Source organism: Nicotiana tabacum, chromosome 16, assembly GCF_000715075.1.
Source record: "Nicotiana tabacum cultivar K326 chromosome 16, ASM71507v2, whole genome shotgun sequence".
In the NCBI taxonomy this organism is placed as follows: domain Eukaryota; kingdom Viridiplantae; phylum Streptophyta; class Magnoliopsida; order Solanales; family Solanaceae; genus Nicotiana; species Nicotiana tabacum.
The window spans coordinates 163,549,171-163,566,943 of NC_134095.1; the positions used below are offsets into that span (position 1 = coordinate 163,549,171).

General features: G+C 39.0%; 1 non-coding gene across 1 annotated transcript; it reads right to left on the reverse strand.

Annotated features, from left to right (window-relative positions):
- Positions 1-5,296: 5,296 nt before the first annotated feature.
- Positions 5,297-5,378, reverse strand: TRNAS-GCU (transfer RNA serine (anticodon GCU)). The gene has a single exon. It is a non-coding gene; the product is annotated as a tRNA-Ser (tRNA).
- Positions 5,379-17,773: the final 12,395 nt, after the last annotated feature.

The following is a 17,773-nucleotide window of genomic DNA, read 5'->3' on the forward strand; positions in this document are numbered from 1 at the left end:
GTGGATTACTCTCAGCTTTCTGTTTCTCTCTCGTTTTTGGTGTGTTTGAAATGAAGAACGAAAGCTTCTATTTATAGGAAAAGTTTCCAGATTCGGTTTTCTAAAATCAGATTTGCATCTTTCCAAATCAGATTTGTCTTCTACAAAATCTAATTTGCAAATTGCACGTTTAAGCCAACTGTTGTCTTCTTTTTCTTTTTCTTTTATTTTTTTATTTAAATGGGTCCCACAAATCTCTCCCTTAATTTTGATTTTTCTTCTTCATTCTAAGTTTTAATCTCAATCTCTGGAAGTCATCAAACTTGAGAGGTTTGGTAAAAATATCCGCAACTTGATCATGTGACTTCACATATTTGAGCTCGACTTTCTTCTTGGCAATACATTCTCTGATGAAGTGATATCTTGTATCTATATGCTTGCTTCGATCATGATACAACAGATTCTTGGCAAGTGCCTGTGCGAATTTATTGTCAATACAAATCTCTGTAACTTCAATTTGTGGCAAATTCAGCTTCTTCAATAATCTTCTCTTCCAAATAGCATGACAGGTACAAGATGTTGTTGCTATATATTGAGCTTCACAAGTCGAGAGAGTAACAATTGATTGTTTCTTTGAACTGCAGAAAATAACAGAATCACCCAAGAAATACAAAACCAGTTGTACTTTTTCTATCATTAATATCTCCCGCATAATCACTATCACAAAATCCCATAAGGTTGAAATCACTAGAAGAATAATAAAATAGCCCAAAGTCAATGTACCTTTTAGGTAACGAAGAATTCGTCTAGCATCTTTCAAATGAATGGAGGTAGGAGCTTCCATGAAGCGGCGTACTACACCAACTGCAAAGAGTATATCTAGCCTGGTATAAGTTAAGTACCTCAAACTTCCCACAAGAATTTTAAAAAATGTGGGATCCACTTTTCCTCCTTCATCAAACTTGGACAATTTTGTCCCACTCTCCATCGGCGTATTCACAGGGTTGCAATCGAGCATGTTGAACTTCTTCAATATCTCTTTTTTATAGCTTTCTTGAGAGATAAAAAATTCATCCTCCATTTGCTTCATTTCTAGGCCCAAGTAGTATGACATGAGCCATATGTCCATCATCTCGAACTCATGAGACATATCTTTCTTAAAAGCTTCAAATAAACTTGGGTTATTACCCGTGAAAATAAGATCATCAACATAAAGACAAACAAGCAAGATATCCCCATTAGTATGAGCTTTAAGGTAAAGAGCATATTCATGGAGACAACGAGTAAACCCATTGTCTTGAAAATATTTGTCGATGCAACTATTCCATGCTCGTGGGGCTTGCTTTAATCCATATAAAGCTTTCTTCAACCGCAACACTTTATCTTTATGGTTTTGACCACGAAACCCAATGGTTGTTCAACATAGACTTCTTCTTCAAGATAGCCATTCAAGAAGACTGACTTGACATCTAGTTGATGGATCTTCTACTTCATTTGCGCCGCCAAAGAGATCAACAAACGAATTGTCTCCATGATGGCAACAGGTGCATAGACTTCTTCATAGTCAATGCCTTGCCTTTGCTTGTAGCCTTTAGCCACAAGTTGTGCTTTGTATTTCTCCACATCTCCATCAGCATTCTTCTTTATTTTGTATGCCCATTTTACTCTAATTGCTCGATGACCCTTAGGAAGAGTTGTTAAATCCCAAGTGTTGTTCTTCTCTATTGACTTAATCTCCTCCTCCATGGCTTGTCTCCACCTTTTGTTTGTAACAGCTTCATCAAAGTTCATTGGTTCACTGTCAGCAAAGAGATAACATAAAAAAATCAAAATTAGTAACTTCTTTTGTGTCCTCATACAGCTCTTGAATACTCCTTGTCCTTTGCGGCTATTCATTAAGAAGGTGGAGTTGTATCTTGCACAGGTTCCACGGTCTATGGTTCTTCTTTATCACCAAAGCATGGAAGAAAATCATATGAAGTTTCTTCCTGAGCTTCCCAATCCCATGTTAATTCTTCATCAAATTCAACATCACGACTCACCACCACCTTACCGCTGTTTGGGTTGTAGAACTTGTAGCCTTTTGAACTCGTATCATAGCCAACAAATACATGCTTGACACTTCGATTGTCAAGCTTTGCTCTCCCTTGATGTGGCACATGACCATAGGCTATGCTCCCAAAGATTCTCAAGTGCTTGACACTTGGCTTTCTTCCACTCCATGCTTCTTGAGGGGTTTGATCTCTAACATTCCTTGTTGGAGACCTGTTGTTTAAATAAACTGCACAAGAAACATCTTCGGCCCAAAATTCCTTGGGCATACTTTTAGCTTTCAACATACATATAGCTATATTAAGAATTGTTCGATTTTTTCTCTCTGCAACTCTATTTTGTTGGGGTGAATAAGGTACCGTTAGAGGGCGACGAATTCCATGAGATTAACAGAAGTCATTAAATTCTTTTGAAGTGAATTCGCCTCCTCTATCGGACCTTAAAGTTTTAATTTCATAGCCACTTTATTTCTCCACAAGTACTTTGAAAATTTTAAAAGCAGCAAAAGCTTCCGATTTTTGGTTCAAAAAATAAACCCAAGTCTTTCTACTAAAGTCATTAATGAAGAGTAGAAAGTATTTACTTTTATCAAAGGAAGGTGGATTGATTGGTCCACACACATCAATGTGAACAAGCTGGAGCGGTTTGGTTGATCTTGACATGGCATCCTTTGGTAAACTCCTCCTTGCATGTTTTCCAAGAAGACAAGCTTCACACAATTGATTGAGATGACTGATTGATGGTATCCCATGTACCATGTTCTTTTCTCCCATTGTTTTGAGCACTTCAAAATTTAAGTTCCCAAATCACATGTGCCAACACCATGATTCATCTTGCATATTAGCCTTCAAACACTTTGCATCAATTGTTTTAAGATTCAGAGAAAATAATCTATTCTTTGCCATATGCGCTTTAGCAATTAGAATTCCACTTGAATCTCTAAGCCAAATATGCATATTTTTCAGGTGGATGCCATACTCCTTTTCAAAAAGTTGGCCAAACTCAAAATATTACTTTTTAATTTTGGCACATAATAAACATCTTGAATTAGCTTGTGACTACCATCTTTACATGAGATCAGAATCGTACCTATCCCTTTGATTTGAATCTTTGAGGTATCTCCAAAGGATACATTACCTCTCACCATTTTATTGATCTCCACAAACTTCTCTTTGCATCCATACATATGATTGCTTACTCCATTGTCCAAATACCACGAGCTACAATCATCCTTGTCTTCTTCCTTGAGTGCCAGCAATAATGTTGACTAATCTTCTTCTTTCTTGTCATCAATGAGGTTAGCCTTTTCTTCAACAATTGCTATGACATTCCCAAGAGTAGTGGCCAAATTTATGACAATTATAACACTCAATTTTTGATTTGTCATACCTTTGTCCATTATTTTCTTAGTAATAGTCACGTCCTCTTCCTCTTCTTTGTCCACGAGCACGACCTCTGAATGTTTGGTGGATTTTAACTTCATTGTTGAAGTTGTTACCATTACTTATTCCTCTTCCATGACCACCACGACCTCGTCCTCGTCCATTCCCTCGATAGCTTTTTTCACCTCCATAATCCTTGAAGTTTGCCTGAGTTTTTAGAAGTTGCTCCATTGGCACTTCTTGTCTCCTTTTGATCTTTTCTTCGTGGGCATGTAAACCTCCAATTACTCCACCGTCATAGAGTCTAAATCTTTAGACTCCTCAATAGCCCCCACCACAAAATTAAATTTAGGTGTTAAAGTACGAAGGATCTTTTCTACCACACGGACATCTTCTATGTCCTCCTTGTATCTTCTTAGTTGATTCACAACAGCCTTCACTTTTGAACAATAATCCAAAATGCATTCAGATTCTTTCATTTTTAAAACTTCAAAATCAGCCCTTAAAGTTTGAAGTTTTACCTTCCTCACCCTGTCAAGTCCTTGGAGAGAATTTTGTAAAATCTCCCAAGCTTCTTTTGAGGTGGTAGCATCTGCCACCTGCTCAAACATGACATCATCCAAACATTGGTGGATGAGCGTGAGGGCATGTTGATCCTTCTTCCTTGTCTTTGCCAAGACCTCTTTTTCATTTTGATGCAGAGCTTCCTCATTATCGGGTTTTGCATACCCTATGTCTACGATTTTCCACACATCTTGGGAGCCAAGAATGGCTTTCATACGTAGACACCATTTCTCATAATTATCTTTTGTGAGACATGGATACTAAAAAGACAGGGGACCATTCTCGCCATGGCTCTGATGCCACGTTGTTGGGATAAAAAATAATATCCCGCCCAGGAATAATATCCATTATAAATCACAATAACACAAGAGAGTAACAACGACACCAAATTCTTTAACGGGGTAAAATACAATACCCGAGTGGAGCAATATTGCAACTATAATATTACAACTTAGTAGTGCCAAGAGACTACTACAACTTTGAAAGAAATAACACTCTATTACTCACACTCACTATTTATCTCACATACTACAATCTGTGGATTATTCTCAACTTTTTGCTTCTCTCTCGTTTTTGGTGTGTTTGAAATGAAGAACGAAAGCTTCTATTTATAGGAAAAGTTTCCACATTTGGCTTTCTAAAATCATATTTGCATCTTTCCAAATCAGATTTGTTTTTTGCAAAATTTGATTTGCAAATTGCACGTTTAAGCCAACTGCTGTCTTCTTTTTCTTTTTCTTTTATTTCTTTTTTATTTAAATGGGTCTCACATTTGTTACACCCTAAGATTATCTCAAGTTTAGATTGGTCTGTGAATATTCATTGAAGTTCTAGTGCCATGCAGATTATTTGGGTGTTAGTGCATGCAGATTAAGACTGGTCAAACACCTTGTTAACTGACAATGTACTAATGTAGGTAATCATCATTGCTTTCGTTGAACAAAATTTCAATATTAAAAGTTACTGTGAAATTGCCAAAGGATGTCAAAGACCTAGTAAAATAAAAATTCTCATAATTAACAATATGTTCTTTAGCATTCTGTCCTTGTATACATAGGAATCGACAAAAGAGATCAGCTTTAAAACCAGAGATTCATATTTGACCATGCTTAGCTGCTTGTTGCTCGGGCAAAACTATCCAAATTTTCCTCTTTTGGTTTTTAAATTTCGTGTAGATTGTGACTAAAAAAATATATCCAGATCTTTTAAATTCAGAGATTAGGGAACGGAATTCATACGTGGCAGTCGGAAAAGATTTATGGCTGAGTTAATACTCTTCTGTAGCTAAAAATGATCAAATATGAATCAAGAAAAAAGTTCGTCGCCTGAGAGATTCGAACTCTCGCGGGGAAACCCCATGTACTTAGCAGGCACACGCCTTAACCACTCGGCCAAAGCGACTTGTTGATTATGTTGTGACACTATAATAATAAGATATTCTTAATATATTGTTATAGTCCAGACAACAACAACTACCTTAGTCCCAGACAAATTGGCGCCGGCCATATAAAATTCTCGCTCACCATGTTACTCCATTTAAATTATTAAAAATAGAAAGTATTAGAAGTTCTAGTGACGATTAAATCTCTTAAAAGCTAAACACTTTCATGAAAAAGCATACAACGTAAAATCAAAGTGGTAGTTAACATGAATAAAGCATACTATTATCAACTACTCTCTCGGTTTTAATTTAGATGACGTATTTTCCTTATTAGTCTGCTATAAAAAGAATGATAAATTTCTACAATTGAAAATAATTTAACTTTAAACTTTTAATTTTAATTTTAATGAGAAACTTTTATAACCACACAATTGTCATGGTCTCACAAGTTTCAAAAGTCTATTTTTTTTCTTAAACTCCATATCGAGTCAAACTACCTCATCTAAATTGAAACGGAGGGAGTAATAGATCTCTTACTCCATTTAAAGGCCAAATACATTTTCTAAAGTTAAAGGGCTTTGTACATATATACATTTTCTAAAGTCTACTTTTTTTGTTGTCTTTAACTTTTATTTCGGTATCTTTTTAATTTGCGCCATTACAGTTTCTCTAATTTAAGCTCCGTTACCTCCATCGCTTTTACTTAAAGAAGAGCGTAAAGCTATCTAATGGAGTAGTTTTTATGCCTGTGTAGATTCATGGTCTGCTTTTATCCGTACTATCTGGCTTCAGATTGACATCATTTTTCAGAAAAATAAAGAAAGAAACTTTGCTCTAGAATAGTATAATGAAATAGACGGAAATAATTAATAGCAACAGTGAACTACATCAAATGCTGTTTCACAGGCAAAACATGACACTCAGACAAACCTCGCAATCAGCTCAAATAACATTGGAAATTACACAACAACAACAACCCAGTACCCCTCGGATTGATAGAAAGGCTGTTTCCGAGAAACCCTCGGCTCAAAAAGAAGAAAAAAGACAAATAAGGGTAAAACAAGTAGTATTAGTAAATTTAGTGGAGCTGCAAGATTAGTTGGATGGAGGAGGTGAAAGTGTAGGAATGGTTGGAATTGTGGGAATGTTTGGAAGTGAGGGCATGTTGGGAATAGGAATATTGGCAGGCATTGGTGGTAGAGTCATTTTTGGCACAGAGGGCAAAGTAGGCAAAGAAGGCAATGGTGTTGCTGTTGGAAGTGTTGGCAATGGTGGCAATGTGGCTGCTGTTGGAAAGTTGGGAATTTTAGGCAACTGCGGCATTGTTGGCTGAGGCAATGACGGGATTGTAGGCAAGTTTGGAAGTTGCATTAGGCTACGAGCAGCACGACTTGTAGTGATGCTTGATAAGGACAATAATGCTATGATCAAGAAAAGGATTGAGCAGTTGCAACTGGAAGCAGCCATTGTTAATTTTGCTCAATATTGTAGCTTTATTTTCTAAGGAAGTTAAGTTGTGTTTTGAGTTGAGTTTGATTATTAGTACTAACTAAGGGTATATATAGGGGAAGTTATTGGGGGACTATGACGATTTGGTGAGATGTTAGTTGTGAAATATACTCTTAACTTCTAAAAAGTACTCTATTGTTATTAGTTAATCTTCCCGCATGTTGGTTTGAGGAACATGCACTTCTTTTAAGTCAAGAAGTTTTCTGAAAGTAGTTATGCGTATATGAAATTTAGATCAACGATATTTGGTAGACAATTGATACAACATTGGACAGCCCTGTACACTAAGCTCCCGCTATGCGCGCGGTTCAAGGAAGGGCGGATCACAAGGATCTATAGTACACAGCCTTACGTTGAATTTCTGCAAGATGCTATTTATTTGGCTCGAACCCGTAAGTAGCGGAGCCACATTCAACCAAGGGGTGTTGATTGACACCCCTTCGCTGAAAAGTTGTATTGCTAGATAAAATTTTCTGTTTTATGTATATTTACTATATTTTGACTCCCCTTAACTTTTTGGTGTATCTAATTTCTTATATTTTGACACTCCTTGCTAAAAATTCTGGCTCCGCCACAGCCCATAACCTCCTAATCGCAACTCACATGACAACAACTTTACCAGTTATGCCAAGGCTCCCTTCACACATTTAATACAACACTAGTTCGTAAAATCTTTTCTATAGTTTTAAACTAATATACTTTATTGGTTGATAGGATGGTAACCTTGCAACTGTGTTCATACACACAACATTTTAAGGAATTCATATTTTTTTTCCTCTTGAGTAGCATGACTAATAAAGAAAAGAAAAAGACAGCAGAATGAAATGTTAATTAAATGGTTAACTGTTTCACGTTTTCCTATAGTTTTCTCCTACAGGACAGTTAATTGATAATTGATCTTTCCAATTTTGTTCAACTAACTACCTTGGACATGCTTGCCTAATAATGCTCGAATAAATAATTAGTCAGCTCAACAATACTGTGAAGCCTAACACATTTCCATGTTTAATGTTGTCCTCCGAAGAAATGACATGCTTGTTAGGGAGCTAAAGAATAATAGTAATATTAATCTCATTATAAGAATTATTCCTATTAGATTATTAATCAAATGTTTGGGTTCTTTACCTTTTAGGAAGTAGTAAAAACTGAAAATGAATTCGAATTTATCAGATTTGACCATCTAAACATAAAACAATAACAACAATAACAATAGCTCAATCTCAAACAAATTAGGGTCTATATAATGAATTCTCGGTTCTTTTTTTAAGCTCAATTCGCTCATTATCATTATCAAACTAAAACAAAAGTGGAAGTAAAAAACAAAATAAATAAATAAATATAAGTAATAATAATAGTAATAATAGTAGTAGTAGTAGTAGTAGTAGTAGTAGTAATAATAATAATAATAATAATAATAATAATAATAATAATAATAATAATAATAACAACAACAACAATATTAACTTAGAAGTTCTCTATCAAGTCTAAAACCTATTTCCGACTAACATATTTTATTTATATAAATTTTTTTCTCCTATTAAGCCATACCTTTATCTAAATCTGCATTAATTCGAAGGATTTGAAAATTTACTCATGCTAAATTAATTGTTTGGTACCCTTCTGCCTTGAAAAGAATGATATTGTTATCCTGCTCCTCTAATCTCCTCAGTTTGATTTCTTTCTTAAGCAATTAAAAGGGAACCAAGTTCGGGGGGTGGGGGTGGGTGGTCAACTCCCGTTTGCTTAAAGCAACTACTACAAGGCTGAGCACGTTCCAGTGAAACCTCTATTGCGAGAGTTTATCATTAGCAGAAGCAGAGCCAAGATTTGAAACTTACAGGTTCAGTATTCAATTTCTTTTAAGTTACTAAGTTCTAAATTGACAATTTGTAGATAATTCAATGATATTTTAAAATAAATACAAGACAAAAATTATTGGGTTTAGCCAAACTCGTATCGGAAGGGCTAGCTCCGTCCCTGATCATCAACTTATTACAATCCTCGTTATTTATCGAGGCTCGGAAGTTGGGACATGGTAATGCGAGCAAGCTCATAGACAAATTTTACTGCTATCCATTGTATAGGGTAAAATATGTTTATATTAAATGATCGCATGAGGAAGTGACACGTGGAGCCGAAGACAGAAGATAGTTGAATCCGAAGGCAAGGATCCCATCTGTTACCTGAGAGAATGATACTCATAAAGATGAAGTAAATGTCTGCCACCCGATAGCATTTAATGAGGAATATTCTATAGCATTAAGTACACGGCCCGTTACAAGCAATATGGCATTCACTGCCTGCCGTTACACATTCTTCAATGACCCTCATTGACATTAAAGAGGAGCTTGATTCTAGGACCTTGCTCCCAAGGTACAACTATAAATAGTGAGTTCTATTATCATTGTAAAGAACACAAATTTTCTGGCAAACATAAACTACACTCTATTCAAAGCTTAATATAATTTTATCGTCTTGTTTACTGGTATCATTACTTTTCTGCCCGGAACCCCTGCTTTTGGAATTACTATTTCTGCTGTTATCTCCATCTCAAGGCTAAGTATTACATTTTTATCTAATTCATCTATTTTTTAAGGATCAAATTAATTCACGTATCTATAAACTATATATAAATTCAACTGTACAGTTTTACGGGTAAACAGTTTGACGCCCACTGTGGGGCTAAGACAGTTGTGTAATTAAGTTAGTCCTTGCCTCCTTTACTAAAGTGTTTGATTATCTTTTCTTAGCAAAAAATCATAAAAATATAGATAATGGTGTTAACAACACACACAACCTTGAGGCCCAAGGAAATCAGCCTCAGCACGAGGATTCAATCAGCGATACTCGCAGTGAGGGGAACGAGGCCACACCGGTCCACGAAAGGCGGTACCTGCAACATGTTCGAGAGGAGACTCCTGATGATGTTGAAGAAGAGCACGTCGTCGAAGCGACGAGGGTGTTGTAGGCGCAACAAGAGGCCGTTGTAGGAGCAACACGACAGGATAAGGTTATGATAAAACTGAAGTAGGCATTATTGGGTGCTTCCAATAACGAAAATGGATGAGGTCCAGTTCCTCCCGGTGCTCCCGCAAATCAAGCAATGCAAAGGGTCGACAATAATGCACCGAGGGGTGAAGTCGGCTTAGATGGGTCCGGAGGAAGCGGATCTAGTCACAACAACGAGAGCGATCCCTTAAAAAAAACTCATACGGTTTATGGGGGAAGTGAATGCCCGCATGGACCAAGTTCCGGGCGTACCACCAGCTGAAAGGGCCGGACTCAAAGAAGTACACTCAATTTCTGTACAAGCCAAGCGCGGCACCAGAATTAATCCTGAAGCATTTTAAAATGCATGACGTCCCAAAATATGATGGGACTTCAGATCCTCAGGAGCATATCACCACTTATACAAGGGCGGTGAAGGGGAACGATTTAGCTCCCCACGAGATTGAATCAAATTTGTTGAAGAAATTTGGAGAGACTCTCACAAAAAGAGCTTTGATGTGGTATTCGCTTTTTTCCCGAGCATTCCATAGACTCCTTCGAGATGCTCGTGGATTCTTTCATTCAAACATATGTTGGGGCCAGAAAGGTGCAAGCCCGAAAGGCCGATATTTTCAGGATTGCACAAAGAGAGTCTGAGTTGTTGCGGGAATTTGTAACCCAATTCTAGAAGTAAAGGATGTTGCTACCGGTCGTTCCATATGAATGGGCAGCTAAAGCATTCACCAAAGATTTAAATCTGAGGAGTTTCGATGCTTCTCGGAAGTCGAAAGAAATCTTGCTCGAGTTCCAAGCGACAACTTGGGCGGATGTTCATAAGCGGTACGAGTCAAAGATAAGGATTGAGGATGATTAGCTCGATTTCTCGGCGCCGCTTAATGGTCGGGAGAAGAATAAAGAGAAATCAAAAGATGATTTCGACACAGATCAATGGTCTTTAAGGATACATTTTTTGCCCTATGAACGGGCGGAAGGATGCGACAAAGGTTTCCGATCGGTGGATAGGTTCATTACTGATAGAAGAATTGATCGCGGCCGGAACAACAAGTCATTGTAGGATAAGGAAACGTTAGGTTCTCGAGATACTTTTGGAATATAACTTCAACGTCACTGTAGTAGAGTTGGTATCGGCTATGAGGAACATTAAAGAAACACGATTCCTGAAGCCAATGAGATCCGATCCTAGCCAGAGGGATCCTAATTTGTGGTGCGAATACCACGAGACGAATGGTCACCGGACTGGGGACTTCCGCCATTTGCGTGAAGAGGTAGCGACACTGCTGAAAAATGGCCATCTTAAGGAATTCCTAAGTGACCGGGCTAAAAACAATTACGGTCGCAATTGTGACAACACGGAGCCCTCGAAAGAAGGAGAAAATTCCCTCGCCTGACGATCACATGATTTTCGGGGTGAACGAGATTAACGGGGTTGCATTCTCAGTGGCAAAAAAGACGAAGGTCTTAATAACCCACAACAAGAGACTTCGCAAAGTCGCCAACAAAAGACTCCGCAAAGTCGCTGAAGACGACATCACATTTACGGAGGAGGACGCATATGGATTGTTGCTACCGCACAATGATGCATTAGTAATCTCTTTAAATGTATTTGATTTTAAAATCAAACGTGTTCTGGTGGATCCAGGGAGTTCGGCTAATATTATACAATGGAGGGTATTGGAGCAAGACAAGTTCACCAAAAGCATCATTTCGGCCACAAAACTCCTTGCCGGGTTTAACCTAGCAAGCGTGAAAACCCGAGGAGAGATCCTGCTGCCCACGAATGCCGAAGGGGTGATGGAGACAACCCTTTTCGAGGTGGTTGATGGTGATATAAGCTACAATATTATCTTAGGAAGACCATGGTTGCACGAGATGAAGGTTGTGCCATCGACATATCACCAGTTACTGAAATTCCCAACTCCCGAGGGGATTAAACAAATAAGAGGTGACCAACCGATGACAAGGGAGATGAATGCAATTTTGGTCTCCAGTAGCAAAGGGAAGGAGCATGTAGCATAGCAATTTCAGGAACCGACGCCTGCTCCCCAGTCAAACGAGGTCAACTAGAGGGAAGAGGTGTCGGTATCTTATCAAGTACCAAGGTATTTCCAAGTACCAAAAGAGACGGATATAATAAAATCCACAGCGTAAGAGCTTGAGCATGTCCCATTATTCGAAAAATTCTTGGAGAGAAAATTCCACTTGGGGATAGGACTGCACCCCGAACTAAGGTATGGATTTATTGAATTTCTTAAATTTAACGCCGATTATTTTGCATGGTCGCATGCGGATATGACATGTATCCCGCCAGAAGTGACGTACACAAGCTAATCTTGGATCCCACATCCTTCCGGTAAGACAGAATAAACGTCCTATTGCTGAGGCCAGAAACAAATATGTCAAAGAAGAGGTAACTCAACTACATGATATCGGTTCAATCTAAGAGGTAAAGTATCCAGACTGACTAACTAACGTAGTAGTAGTTCCAAAAAAGAATAATAAATTTCGTATGTGCGTAGACTATAAGGGCTTAAATAAAGCGTGCCCAAATGACTCATTCCCATTGCCGAACATTAATCAAATGATTGATGCAACGGCCGAACATGGGTTAATGAGTTTCCTCAATGCTTACTCCGGGTACAACCAAATTAAGATGAACCTAGAAGATCAGGAAAAAACTTCATTCATAAGGAATTTTGGAACATATTGCTATAAAGTGATACCATTCGGGCTAAAGAACACCGGAGCCACTTATTAGTGGCTCGTAAACAAGATATTTGAAACTAGATAGGGAAAACCATAGAAGTTTATATAGACGATATGCTTGTAAAGTCTTTGAATGCAGGTGTCATCTTAAACACTTGTAAGAAACTTTTGACATCCTAAGGAAGCATAATTTGAAGCTTAACCCCAAGAAGTGTGTGTTTGGGGTCAGCTCCAGTAAGTTTCTGGGATTTCTAGTATCACAAAGGGGGATTGAGGTTAACCCCAATAAAATCAAAGCCATCGAAGAAATCCCGGACCAGCTATCAAGCGTAAAAGAGGTTCAAAGGCTCAAAGGGAGATTGGCCACTTTGAGCAGGTTCATTTCCCGGTCTTCAGAGAAATGCCATCACTTCTTCTCGTCACTTAAAAAGAAGAACAACTTTGAATAGACCTCGGAATGTCAGCAGGCTTTGAGAGATTTGGAAAGGTACTTATCAAGTCCTCCGTTGTTATCAAAGCCGGAGGAAGGTAAAAAACTGTTAGTTTACCTAGCAGTCTCGGAGGTAGCGGTAAGTGCCGTTTTAGTTCGTGAGGAAGAAGGTACACAATCTCCCTTTTATTACATTAGTAGAATTTTAACGAGAGTAGAAACTCGCTACCCACATTTGGAGAAGTTAGCCTTAGCCCTCGTAGTTGCCGCTCGGAAGCTAAGGCCTTATTTCTAATGTCACCCGATAGTTGTGGAGACCACCTTTCCCCTGCGGAACATCCTTCATAAACTCGAGCTTTCGGTTAGGCTGGCCAAATGGGCCAGCGAAATGAGTGAATTTGACATAGAATATAAACTTATGATTGCGATTAAGTCACAAGTTTTGACCGACTTTGTGGCCGATTTCAGTCCGACACTCTTACCTTTGGCTACCAAAGAAGTAGTGATGATATCAGAATCGACATCAGGAGTTTGGACCCTATTGTACAGGAAATATTTCCAAGGCTCACTGGCCCGATGTTTGGGAGCCTCCGAAACTCATTATGTTATGCAAGAAGTCCACGAAGGGATCTGTGGAATTTGTACTAAAATTGGTAAGGGCAGGATACTATTGACCCTGAATGGAAGAAGACGCCATAGCTTTTGTTCAAAAAATGAGATAAGTGTCAATGCTACGCACTATTGGTACATCAACCAGCAGAACCATCGCATTCAGTTTTGTCTCCATGGCCATTCATGAAGTGGGAAATGGATATCGTCGGACCACTTTCCCCGACTACTGGTAAGGTAAGGTTTCTTTTGATTTTAACTGACTATTTTTCTAAGTGAGTTGAAACAGGTCCTTATCAAAAGATTGGTGAACGTGAAGTGGTGGATTTCTTGTAAGAGAATATAATTTGCAGATTTGGATATCAAAAGAAATAACCTGTGACAACGGGCCATAATTAATAGGCGAAAAGGTCATAAAGTTCCTTGAAGACTTGAAAATCAAAAGAATCACATATTTGACCGATCATCTGAGTACAAATGGTCAAGTGGAATCAACAAACAAAGTGATTATACAAAATCTCAAAAAAAGATTGGAAGCAGCTAAAGGCAAACGGCATGAGAAGCTGTACGGTGTATTATGGGTGTACCGAACAATAGCCAAATCAAGCACGAGAGAAAGTCCTTTCTGACTTGTGTACGGAGCAGAAGCCTTGATCTCGTGAAAGTAGGGGACCTTACCTTGAGATACTTCCAGGCAAATGCAGAAGCAAACAATAAAGTAATGTTGGTCAATTTGGAGCTGCTTGATGAACGCAGGGACTTGGCGCATATAAGGATGACAACTTAAAAACAGAGAATAGAAAGATATTACAATCGAAGACCTCCGTTATTTCAAAGTGGGAGACTTGATTTTAAGGAAAGCAACTCAAAACACTTAGGAATTCGATGCAGGAAAGCTAGGTCCAACATAGGAAGGCCGCTACCGAGTTTTAACTCTTTTTTCCTTCATCCAGTTTTTGTCCCAATTGGGTTTTTTCTGGAAAGGTTTTTAATGAGACAGTAACGTAAAGCATGCTACGAATGAATTCTCAACAGCAACAATAAAACCTTTTAATAACAAGGCATACAAGTGAAGAACCACTCCGGAGCAGTTAGATAATCTTTTGCTCGGTAGCAAAGTTCCCACCGAAAAGTCAAGTTTGCTATCGAACAAAGATTACCCGACTGCTCACAAGTGCAAGACAATAGGGGATTGTTAGATATTCTTTGGCTTGATAGCATAAATTCCTAAGGGGAAGTGAAGTTTGTTACCAAACTGAAAATTATCTAGCAATTCATTAGTGGAATCCTCGAAGGTGTTAAACTTCCAATATTCAAATTCACATTCCTCGCATTCGAACCCTGGAGGGGGGATGATACGAGGATACGACAGTAACGATTGGGACTTCAACTGAAATACAAAACCCGAAAACATAGTTATATTATTGGTACCGGGGACTGCGCGACCAGTACAGTAGAAACAAGTTGTACAAGTTAGCCACAAGAAATGTCAATTTCTTTTAGCACAACAAATGCTTATATACTTTTAAAAATGGGATGAATAAAGTAAAATCCATTTATTTCTATCCTGTTTCTTGTCTAAATGATGAATTGATTTTGTCATTTGAAAGTTAAACAAGTACTTCAAATGCTAGTGCTGTAATGAACAAGAGACGTCCTCTTCAAGAGCACCATAAATATAAGAGGGCCATCTCTTATGAAAACCCTCACGATAAAGGGTTGATTTTAGAAGAACTTGTGCCCGAAATCCAAACGCTTTTGGGGAAAAATACACCCATAGTCTTGCATAATCAGACGCAAATAGTAAAACTTGCGTAAAACACATAAAAGGAAAAGGACGCAAAGATTAAACTTGCATAAATGTTTAAACTCAAGTAAGTAGAAAGGAAAAATCATGCAATACTTGAGCAAAAAGTGTTTTTATTTACAACGAATGTGCCAAACGACACAAGTAAAAAAGTTGGAAAAAGAAATCAAAAGCTAAGCTACTGCATCTCCAGAACCCGGAGGAAGAGAAACATCCGCGACCCCAAGAGAAGTGGGTAGATCCGCCGTTGGCTCGATGTCTTGTCCTTCGTCATTTTGACCTTCAGCATCATCACCTTCCGATTCCTCTTCAGTTTCCGAGAATTCGAAACCAGAACCAGAAGAATCGGTAGTATCAGGCCTAGCTGGAAGACTCCTTTTAGCAGTTGACTCCAACTCACGGGCTTTAGTGATTTCGGCATCAAAGTCAATAACACCCGCTTTAGCCTCTTCCAAGGTTTTTCCTCATGCTGTATATAACATATGTTTTTTCAACAACGAGGGAAGCCGTTCGGTGCTTGAGTTCTTCTTTAACTTGGTCGATCTCGGCAGAAGGATTTTCCCGCACGGATCTAATAGACCGGAGGCTAACATCGAGATCACGGACAGTAGAGCTAAAAAGTATATTATGCTCAATAGTCTTCTTATATTTCTCCTCCAATTGGGCATATTTCACCCCAATAGTAGCAAGCCCTTCAGTTTTGGAGTTCAAGGACTTCTCCAAATTATTTAATCTTTTAGCGGAGGCAGCCTCGCGATCAGATGCATCAAGAATAATACTATGGACATCAGCCCATTTGGCCTTAGTCTCTTCAAATTGAACCCTGAGCGGGGCAATCTCTTGGCTAATGATCTCTACTTCTTGCTCGCAACAGCCTCAACAGCTTTAGCTTCCAGTTCGGAGAGGCGAGCAGTAGTTTGGTCCTACTGGCCAAAAGTTGATCTTGCTCGGAGGTAAGTTCCTCCTTATCTTGAATCAACCTTTGGAGGCCCTCAGAAGCAAGAAAATTGGCATGCGAAACAAAAAAGGCAGACTCAAAATACTACTATATCAAAGATAGAAGAGATAATGAAGGAAATAAAGAATATACCGTTGTGGCGTTGTGCATAGCATTGTTCAAAAAATACTCTCCCGAGAGAGCTTGTATCTTTTCTCGATCTTTTTTCTGAAGCCAAAGTCTTTAGATAGTTAGCAAGTTCCACCGGCCGGGACAGCATATTGTATCCGGTAGAGACCGAAAGAGTAATGCTCCTCCTCCTTTGCGGATCTTTTGAGGGGGCAACGTAATTTTGCCCAAAGTTCCCATAAACTGTGGACTGGGGGAGAGGAACATCCTCTTCTCGGACATATGCGACCGATGGAGATGATGTAGTAGTTGCTGGTGGTAAAGAAAGAGTTGGTGAAGAAGGAGGTGAAACTGATGGCGTTGAAGGACGAGAAATGGTTGTGACAAACATAGTGCTGGTTGTTGGTTGCTCGTCAACCGAAGATGACAAGGACCCCATACTCAGCCTCATTGTACCGTGCGCAGTGACTAGGATTTGGAAACGAGAGTTGGCATTTCCACCATATCAAACTCCCCAGAGCGCCGAGGCATCGTCTTCGATTGGTGTAAATAACTCAACAGATTGAGCAGTCTGTTGAGCTGAGGAAGGTCGTCGTCTTCTATGTAGAGAAGCCCCCTCCTTGCTGGCTTCCCCATCATCGTCAATCATCATGGTGTCTATGGCCGGCCCGAGCGGGGGGCTCGTCACCATAACTTCCGGACACGACTCAAGAGTGGTATTCTTCGCCCTCTTATTCTTTCACCTGGCCGTGGAGGAGCGTCTTCTCTTTGGTTGTTTGTTCTCCGGCCGGGGACTTCGAGAAGAAGCACTCGCACCAGAAGAAGGCCCAGAGACACTTGTCTGTGTAAAATCCTCCTGCAGTAGCCTCGCCGCATCTACAAGATTAGCCAAAACATCCTCCTCGGGGATGACGACTGAGCCTTAGGATAGACCTGAATTCAACAGAAGTGAAGGGTCAAACAACCTCTTTATATGAAAAGGTAAAAACAAGATGAATTTTACTTACCATGATTTTTGGCCTTCCACCTGTATTTAAGGGACAATTTTTTCTACGTACGGGTTTCGGGCGTAGTGACGTCCAAAATTTTCTGGACCCATTGGTCCAAGCCTTCAAACCTAGGTGGAACCCACCGAGTCGCTGAAATAAGAAAAAGAAGAAGGGTCAATAACAATGTAAAATGATCGTTAATGGAAGAAAAGAATTAATGGTAGACTTACGAGTACGGTTCCATAATTCTGGAAAGGCTGGAGCCATGGCCGGGATGATGTCACTGGTGATGA